Raw genomic sequence first — 10,372 nt, 5'->3', positions numbered from 1 at the left:
AAATATATTCCAAGAAAAAAGAAAATCATGAATAAAAATATGGCACAAATGTGGCTAATGAGAGAGGTTAAGGCAAAAATAAAAGCAAAAGAGACGACGTACAAGGAAGCAAAAATTAGTGGGAAAAATGAGGACTGGGAGACTTTTAAAAACTTACAGTAGGAAACTAAGAAAGTCATTAGGGAAGAAAAGATGAATTATGAAAGGAAGTTGGCGATTAACATAAAAAAGGATACTAAGAGTTTTTTTAAATACATGAAGAGTGAAAGAGTGAGAAGGGTAGATACAGGACCGATTGAAAATGATGCTGGAGAAATTATAATGGGCAACAAAGAGATGGTGGAGGAACTAAATGAGTATTTTGCATCAGTCTTCACAGTGGAAGACATTAGCAACATACCTGATAGCCAGAGGTCTCAGGGAATAGAATTAGGTACAGTCAAGATTACTAGAGAGAAAGTGCTTGGGAAGCTAAGTGGACTAAGAATAGGTAAGTCTTCGGGTCCGGACGAGGTGCACCCATGGGTTCTGAAGGAGGTGGCTTTGGAGATTGTGGAAGGATTGGAAATGATCTTCCAGGAATCAATAGACTCTGGCATGGTTCCGGAGGACTGGAAGGTCCCAAATGTAGTTCCGCTGTTTAAGAAAGGAGGGAGGCAGCAAAAAGAAAATTACAGACCTATTAGTCCGACAAGGATAGTTGGAAAGATATTGGAGTCGATCCTCAAGGACAAGGTTATGAAATACCTCAAGGTGCATGACAAGATAGGCCCAAACTAGCATGGTTTCATGAAGGGAAGATCCTGCCTCACCAACCTATTGGAATTTTTTGAGGTAATCTCAAATAAGATTGACAAGGGAGAGGTTGTGGATGTTGTGTATTTGGATTTTCAAAAGGCCTTCGATAAGGTGCCGCATATGAGGCTGCTTAGTAAGATGAGAGACCATGGAATTACAGGAAAGATATTGGAATGGGTGGAGCATTGGCTGATAGGCAGAAAGCAAAGGGTGGGAATAAGGGGATCCTATTCTGATTGGTTGCTGCTTATTAGTGGTGTTCCATAGGGGTCAGTGTTGGGGCCGCTTCTTTTTACAATGTATATCAATGATTTAGATGATGGATTAAAAGGTTTTCTGGCTAAGTTTGTGGATGACACCCAGATAGATGGAGGAGCAGGAAGTGTTGAAGAAACGGAAAGGCTGCAGAGAGACTTGCTCAGTTTAGGAGAGTGGGCAAAGAAATGGCAGATGAGATACAATGTTGAGAAATGTACGGTTGTACATTTTGGAAGAAGAAATAATCGGGCAAATTATTATTTAGATGGAGAGAAAATTCAAAAATCAGAAGTGCAAAAGGACGTGGGGATCCTCGTGCAGGATACCCTAAAGGTTAACCACCAGGTTGAATTGGCGGTAAGGAAAGCAAATGCTGTGCTGGCATTCATTTCAAGAGGAATAGTGTATAAGAGTAAGGAAGTGTTGATGAGGCTTTATGGGGCATTAGTGAGATCTTATTTGGAATACCGTGTGCAGTTTTGGGCCCCCTATCTCAGAAGGGATGTGCTGATGTTGGAGAGAGTTCAGAGAAGATTTATGAGGATGATTCCTGGAATGCAGGGGCTAACATATGAGGAGTGTATGTCGGCTCTTGGACTGTATTCATTAGAGTATAGAAGAATGAGAGGGGATCTCATAGAACCATTTCGAATGTTGAAAGGGTTGGACAGAGTAGATGTGGAAAGGCTGTTTCCCTTGGTGGGTGAGTCCAGGACAAGAGGCCACAGTCTTAGAATTAGAGGGTACCCATTTAAAACAGAGAAGAGGAGAAACTTTTTTAGCCTGAAGGTCGTAGATTTATGGAATTCATTGCCATATACAGCTGTGGAGGCCCGATCATTGAGGGTGTTTGAGGAGGAGACTGATAGGTATCTAATTAGTCATAGTCATAGTCATACTTTATTTAGTCAGGGTATCAAGGAATATGGGGGAAAAGCCGGAAATTGGAACTAAATGGGAGAATAGCTCATGGGGGAGTTGTGGAGCAGACTGGATGGGCTGAATAGCCTACTTCTCCTTTGTCTTGTGATCTTGTGAGCTCTCAAGTTTTCAACTTGAATATGTTCTGCAGCCTTTGCTCACTACCCATCCACCAATAATCTCTTCCAATCATCATCTCCTCACCTCAGCTTACCTTATTTCCATCTTTGTGTTATGGTCACAGTTTCCATTCCAGGTATTTTTTATAAACTGTGATATCTGGGTCAATGTTGTTGTCACTAACACAAGTCATAGGAATGTGATGTCAGTGATCTTGGGTGAAATGCCCTTTCCTCACAGCTCAAGGTGGCACATAACAGAGGATAAAGCTGAAGGAGGGTAAGGTTGCTCCATGTATTTTACGTGCAGGAAGGCATAGTCAGTCAGATAAGAAGTCATTTTGCTAAGGCCATGACAGGCATCCAAAGTGATCAAGAATGAATATTGTTGAATTCCTAATTCCTCCCTCCTCCCTCATCCATTTTCCCCTCTAACTCTTAGTGTCCTCTAATGTGGAAGTTGGTGGTTCATGCTATGGCACAAACTTCTTACTTTAGCCTCTCTCTTCAGCAATTTAGCCCTTGACTCAAACGCAATGGGATTGATGACTGAGTACATGGCTAAGTGCCATGTTTCAAACTTGTGCAGATGCCTTTGGTTTGAAAAAGCAACATGGAATCCCATCGGCATTACAAATGTCACTCCCTGCCTGTTTTGTATGGAGTTGACTTTTAGCCACATAGCCCTTTTAGTCATGCTGGTATGAATGCTCTTCTTAGGCAGATGCACATACACACCTTAGACTTTCTGAGCATTGGGATCATAGCACTTTGCTCAAGAAATTAGCACTCCTCTGCTCTTTTTTATCAGGAACCTTATCATCTGTAAAAGAATCCTCGACAAACCCAAGAATCCTAGACAAAACAGTACATTGTGTACTGTCCTGGGGTTTAAAATACCCAGCTTGTGAATATCCAGTGCATATGAACATGCTCCCATAATGTTAAGTTCAAAGTTCTGTATCTCTCTTCCCTTAAAAAGTTTGTATATTTTAATGAGATCACTTCCTGCTCTATCAAACTTAAGAATCCATTCTGAGGAGTCTGCCTTCATACAACATAAGCTCATCCCAGGAGATATCACTATAATCCCTTCTCACTTGACTGTCCTTCCCTCGGTGGGAAGACAGACCTGTACACAATATGCTAGATGCAACCTGAATCACGTTCCATGTAATCAGAGAAGGTTTCTCTCCACAAATATTTAAATTCTCTAGGAGAATATTTCTTTTCTTAGTAATTGCTTGCTGTACTGGTACGTTAACATAGGGCTGCTGTCATTGTTAGGACAGAGGTTACTCAGGCAAGACATTCTTTATGAGCTAAGGTCCATCAGGAGAATTGGGGAAGCTTCCAAGCCTTCTCAATCTTCTTCAAGCTGCAGGCTCCATTCAATGCCTATGCAGTCCCATTCAGATGTCGCTTGCTGTCACTTTTACCAAGTGTATATAGAGATTCTCCAACCTTTCCTATTAGTATACCGTCCCCAAAGACAGCTGAACTTTCACTATTTGGAGCCTGTGGCATGAGTTGTCCATTTTCGGTTGACACAGAATTAATAGATGATTTGCTGGAGACCCTGTAATGTTACAACTCTATCAGCGACTCTGAGGTCAACTGAAGAAACTTATGGGTACTTGCTGAAATTAGATTGACATTTCAACCTTCTCTGATTTTTGTCAATGGAAAGTGTGAGAATTGAAAAGTAGTGATTTCACACACTTAATGTGAATCTCTGGTTTGAGTGCTATTCTAGAAAATGCAATGCTTGTCATAAATTGGCAGGACACTGATTAATGAAACAATAGTCTTGGCCCAACAGCATTCTAACACTTTTCATTGGATCCTGGCCACATAACCCCAATGGGTTTATCTGTAAGGAATCCAGTGAAATCTAGAGAATTAAGTTTTAAAATAAATTGACTATAATCTGGCTCATACAAGCATTCCTTGTCCTCAGGGAGCCACAAAGGAAAATTTAGCCTCCACTGATCCAGGCCTCCTTTGTTACTGAACTGTACAAAACTTTAGAGTGGTCATCCGTTCCTTCTTACCTTTTTCCCCTTACCTGTACCCCAACTGTTGATGCCACTTTGTCAGCTGTCCTTTGATAAAGGCAGCCTGCCTTCTTCTCCCTGACCAAATGCTGGTTTCTATTTCCAGTATTGCAATTAAATCTGCCAGATCTTCAGTTCAATCACATTGATCAGATTGGCTGTCACAGGATTCTGACTTTGAGTTAAACCTGACTTTTTAATTATTTATAAACTGTAAAACACAACTATGATTACTTTACATTCCTTAGGAATCGGGCACTGTTGAATTAATTTGCATGAGAAACATTCTCACATGTTTTCATTTTAAGGTTCCAGATCTGTGGAATTAGCAAGTGAATTGGGGTCCTGTGATTAAAAACAAAAGGTGCTGAAAATGCTCTGGCAGAGTCGATGGAGACAGATGCAAACTCAAGAGATTCTGCAAATGCTGGAAATCTTGAGTAACGTACATAAAATGCTGGAGGAACTCATCAAATCAAGCAGCATTTATGGAGGGGAATAAACAGTGGATGTTTCTTGGCCCAAAACATTGATTGTTTATGCCCCTCCAAGAATGCTGCCTGACTTGCTGAATTCTTCCAACATTTTGTGTGTAATGCAAAAATGATGTTTCACATTAACGACCTTTATGAACTTCAATCATTCCTTTCTGCACACACAAGCCAGTTGCTGATTTCCTTTGATGTTCTTGGTATCACTTGAGTCTTGTCATGGTTTTACAATACAAACTTGAAATCCTCACCAACCAAAATTTACATAATGTTGTGATGTTTAATTTTTTTTAACCTTAACATTGTTCTTGAGATCTGGGCATTGAAGGTAAGGCTGGCAATTTTTGCCCATACTTAATTTCTCTTGAATTGAGAAGATTTGGTCAACCTTTTTAAGAGTCTGCAGTCATGAACAGTCAGATTGAATATGGATGGCAGATTCCTTCCCAAAAACGGGCATGGTTCTTACAGCAACTTGATAGTTTTTGAACATCATTATTAATAACATTTTGTTGTATTATTAAACTTCAGTTATATAGCTGTCATGATGGAATTTGGTCTGGAAGTGTTAGTCCTGACCATTGTCCAACAAGCCAGTCACTCGGATCATGGTTGAGCATTTATCTCCATTCTCAACATCTGTCATGTCTTGAAAATATTTGAATTTGATTTCCATAGCTATTTGTGGGAAATGATTCCACAGGTTCACTACATTCTGAGTGAAGAGAACTTTCCTCATTATGGAACACATAAATTTTTGCCTAACCTGGAAGGGCTGAAAGTAGCTGTCTGGAAAATGAAGGAAATAGATGTGAGGACTCCAGGACCTATAGAAGAAGGGAAGCAAGTTTCTTGAAAAAGAAGGACGTTTCAGGAGTCCTAGAATGGAAAGGCTCATCTTGAGAACAGATGTGGGCGGGGTGGGGGGTGGAGACGGAGAAACTTCGAGGAAGGAATGGTGTCTTTACAGGAGACAAGGTTGGAAGAGGTGGGGTCAAGGTAGCTTCAGAGAAGGTTGTTTTAAAGTTGACACCAGAGAACTCTGTGAAGTCCTGCAATAGAAGATGCTGTTTTCTGAATCAGATGAATATGCTTTGTCTTTGGAAATAGATATACTTATATCTTTCTCCTAGGGACTATAAGTGAAGTCTACTCATCAAAATTCATCAAGAAGGTCATCAATGGTCTTTTGGTCATGGTCAACCACCATAAAGCTTTCCCACTGGACAGGAGCAGTCAAACTGAATGTTCCTGGAGAGTTGCTGCAAGGTATGTATCCTTTACAAAAACTACAATCATCAAAAACTACAGGACCCTGCCTGAAAAAATATATTAATAAATGATTTAATTCCATCAATATACAGCTGGCCATAAAGCTTTTTAATGGAATACTGGGGAAATCTTCCTATTCTTCAAGCATAAGAAGAGAAAATGTAGGAAGTACTTATGACACTGAGTTCTGATGGATGACCATCAAAATGAAGCATAAACTCCAATTTTTCTTCACAGATGTTTGCTGAGTAGCAACAGCATTATAAAAGTTATTTCAGTTTTCCACCATTGTGTTTTTTTTTGGTTTCCGTTTTTCCAGATAGCTGTCACAATTCCTTCATCCAGTACCAGTCAAGCATTCTCACACATTTCTAACTGTCAAGGAATATTCAAAGATGCTAGAAGGGAGCAAAATCAATCCCTCTCAAAGAAAACTTCAAGGGTGCTTTCTAACCTCAGCTTTCTGTGCATGTCATGGTTGTGATAATTGGCAGGATTATTACACATGGAAAACACAGGAAGTATTTTTATACCTGACAAGAAAGAATTGGACAAATGGAATGAAGGAGATAACACCTCATCTTGCAGCCAGAGATGAGATAGTACGAATAGGGTAAAAGCACAACATTATGTGGTCCAACAAGCCTCTTTGCATTAAAGACTTTATATCATGACTTCAGCCTTACAGTGAAGAACACTGAAATACTTGGAATATGTTACTGCAAAGTTGGCATTTTGACGGTTTTGATTAATTTTCTGGTCTGCATGTGTTGGCACAGGGAAGAACAAAGGCCAAGTATCCAGGTGAGAAGAGGCTTGGAAAAAGGGAAGATCAGAAAGGCACAGTGAATGGAAGACTGTGGCTCACAAAGAGGTTTCTCCATCTTGCTCAGGAGCCTAATGTAAGCTGCCCCTGTTCTATTTCCTTGTTTTGTGAGCCATTATTTTGCTGTACAAAGGTCAAGAGATTTAATAGATGGGCATTGTTCATGCATGGGTGTTCTTCCAATAATGCTTATGTTGAGAGTGAGGAGAATTGAGTTGGAAATAAGAAAGGGAGTTGCTCAGCCGTAGGAATGTGTGTGGGATGTGAACTGAGAGACATCAGACTGTTTCGTAACTGCTGCCAGGTAAAAGAAGGATGTTGTATGTACCCACTGTCAATGTGGAGATGTAAAACAAATATGTGAAACGTGCACGATGAAGACATGGTGAGGGGATTGAGCAGGAGTCAGAGGGAAGGTGTTGTTGTTACATGTCATCTAAAACTTTGATAAATTTCTATAGATGGAGAGTACATTGGTTGGTTGCATTATGGCCTGGTATGGAAATATCATAGAATAATACAGCACATTACAGGCCCTTTGGCCCACAATGTCGTGCCGACCCTCAAAAGCTTCCTTCCATATAATCCCCCACCTTAAATTCCTCCATATACCTGTCTAGTGGTCTCTTAAACTTCACGAGTGTATCTGCCTCCACCACTGACTTAGGCTGTGCATTCCACGAACCAACCACTCTCTGAGTAAAAAACCTTCCTCTAATATCCCCCTTGAACTTCCTACCCCTTACCTTAAAACCATGTCCTCTTGTATTGAGCAGTGGTGCCCTGGGAAAGAGGCACTGGCTGTTCACTCTCTCTATTCCTCTTATTATCTTGTATACCTCTATCATGTCTCCTCTCATCCTCCTTCTCTCCAAAGAGTAAAGCCCTAGCTCCCTTAATCTCTGATCATGATGCATACTCTCTAAACCAGGCAGCATCCTGGTAAAGCTCCCCTGTACCCTTTCCAATGCTTCCACATCCTTCCTATTGTGAGGTGACCAGAACTGGACACAGTACTCCAAGTGTGGCCTAACTAGAGTTTTATAGAGCTGCATCATTACATCGCGGCTCTTAAACTCTGTCCCTCGACTTATGAAAGCTAATGCCCCATAAGCTTTCTTAATTACCCTATCTACCTGTGAGGCAACATTCAGGGATCTGTGGACATGTACCCCCAGATCCCTCTGCTCCTCCACACTAACAAGTATCCTGCCATTTACTTTGTACTCTGCCTTGGAGTTTGTCCTTCCAAAGTGTACCACCTCACACTTCTCCGGGTTGAACTCTATCTGCCACTTCTCAGCCCACTTCTGCATCCTATCAATGTTTCTCTGCAATCTTTGACAATCCTCTACGCTATCTACAACACCACCAACCTTTGTGTCGTCTGCAAACTTGCCAACCCACCCTTCTACCCCCACATCCAGGTTGTTAATAAAAATCATGAAAAGTAGAGGTCCCAGAACAGATCCTTGTGGGACACCACTAGTCACAATCCTCCAATCTGAATGTACTCCCTCCACCACGACCCTCTGCCTTCTGCAGGCAAGCCAATTCTGAATCCACCTGGCCAAACTTCCCTGGATCCCATGCCTTCTGACTTTCTGAATAAGCCTACTGTGTGGAACCTTGTCAAATGCCTTACTAAAATCCATATAGATCACATCCACTGCACTACCCTCATCTATATGCCTGGCCACCTCCTCAAAGAACTCTATCAGGCTTGTTAGACATGATCTGCCCTTCACAAAGCCATGCTGACTGTCCCTGATCGGACCATGATTCTCTAAATGCCCATAGATCCTATCTCTAAGAATCTTTTCCAACAGCTTTCCCACCACAGACATGAGGCTCACTGGTCTATAATTACCTGGACTATCCCTACTACCTTTTTTGAACAAGGGGTCAACATTCGCCTCCCTCCAATTCTCCGGTACCATTCCCGTGGACAACGAGGACATAAAGATCCTAGCCAGAGGCTCAGCAATCTCTTCCCTCGCCTCGTGGAGCAGCCTGGGGAATATTCCATTGGGCCCCGGGGACTTATCCATCCTAATATATTTTAACAACTCCAACACCTCCTCTCCCTTAATATCAACATGCCTCACTCATATTGTACTCACCCTCATCAAGTTCCCTCTCATTGGTGAATACCGAAGAGTAGTATTCATTGAGGACCTCACTCACTTCCGCAGCCTCCAGGCACATCTTCCCACCTTTATCTCTAATCGGTCCTACCTTCACTCCTGTCATCCTTTTTTTCTTCACATAATTGAAGAATGCCTTGGGGTTTTCCTTTACCCTACTCGCCAAGGCCTTCTCATGCCCCCTTCTTGCTCTTCTCAGCCCCTTCTTAAGCTCCTTTCTTGCTTCCCTATATTCTTCAATAGACCCATCTGATCCTTGCTTCCTAAACCTCATGTATGCTGCCTTCTTTCACCTGACTAGTTTTTCCACCTCACTTGTCACCCATGGTTCCTTCATCCTGCCATTCTTTATCTTCCTCACCGGGACAAATTTATCCCTAACATCCTGCAAGAGATCTCTAAACATCGACCACATGTCCATAGTACATTTCCCTGCAAAAACATCATCCCAATTCACACCCGCTAGTTCCAGCCTTATAGCCTCACAATTTGCCCTTCCCCAATTAAAAATTTTCCTGTCCTCTCTGATTCTGTCCTTTCCATGATAATGCTAAAGGCCAGGGAACGGTGGTCACTGTCCCCCAGATGCTCACCCACTGAGAGATCTGTGACCTGACCCGGTTCATTACCTAGTACTAGATCTAGTATGGCATTCCCCCTAGTCGACCTGTCAACATACTGTGACAGGAATCTGTCCTGGACGCACTTAACAAATTCTGCCCCATCTAAACCTTTGGAACTAATCAGGTGCCAATCAATATTAGGGAAGTTAAAGTCACCCATGTTAACAACCCTGTTATTTTTGCACCTTTCCAAAATCTGCCTCCCAATCTGCTGCTCTGTATCCCTGCTGCTACCAGGGGGCCTATAGAATACCCCCAATAGGGTAACTGCTCCCTTCCTGTTCCTGACTTCCACCCATACTGACTCAAAAGAGGATCCTGCTACATTACCCACCCTTTCTGTAGCTGTAATATTATCCCTGACCAGTAATACCACCCTTCCTCCCTTTTTTCCGTCCTCTCTATTCCTTTTAAAGCACTGAGATTCAGGAATATTGAGAATCCATTCCTGCCCTGGTGCCTGCCAAGTCCCTGTAATGGCCACTACATCATAATTCCATGTATGTATCCAAGCTCTCAGTTCATCACATTTGTTCCTGATGCTTCTTGCATTGAGGTACACACATTTCAGCCCTTCTACGTTATTGTCTTCACACCCTTTATTCTGCTTCTCTTTCCTCAAAGCCTCTCTATATGTTAGATCTAGCTTTACTCCATGCACTTCTTTCACTGCTCTATCGCTCTGGGTCCCATCTCCCTTGCAAATTAGTTTAAACCCTCCCAAACCATGCTAGCAAACCTACCTGTAAGGATATTGCTCCCCCTTGAGTTCAGGTGCAACCCATCCAATCTGTACAGGTCCCACCTTCCCCAGAAGAGATCCTAATGATCCAAAAATCTAAAACCCTGCTCCCTGCACC

The sequence above is a fragment of the Mobula birostris genome, chromosome 8 (genome assembly GCF_030028105.1).
Source record: "Mobula birostris isolate sMobBir1 chromosome 8, sMobBir1.hap1, whole genome shotgun sequence".
NCBI lineage: Eukaryota > Metazoa > Chordata > Chondrichthyes > Myliobatiformes > Myliobatidae > Mobula > Mobula birostris.
The sequence above is the reverse complement of the archived record's forward strand: the minus strand, read 5'-3'. Positions refer to the sequence as shown.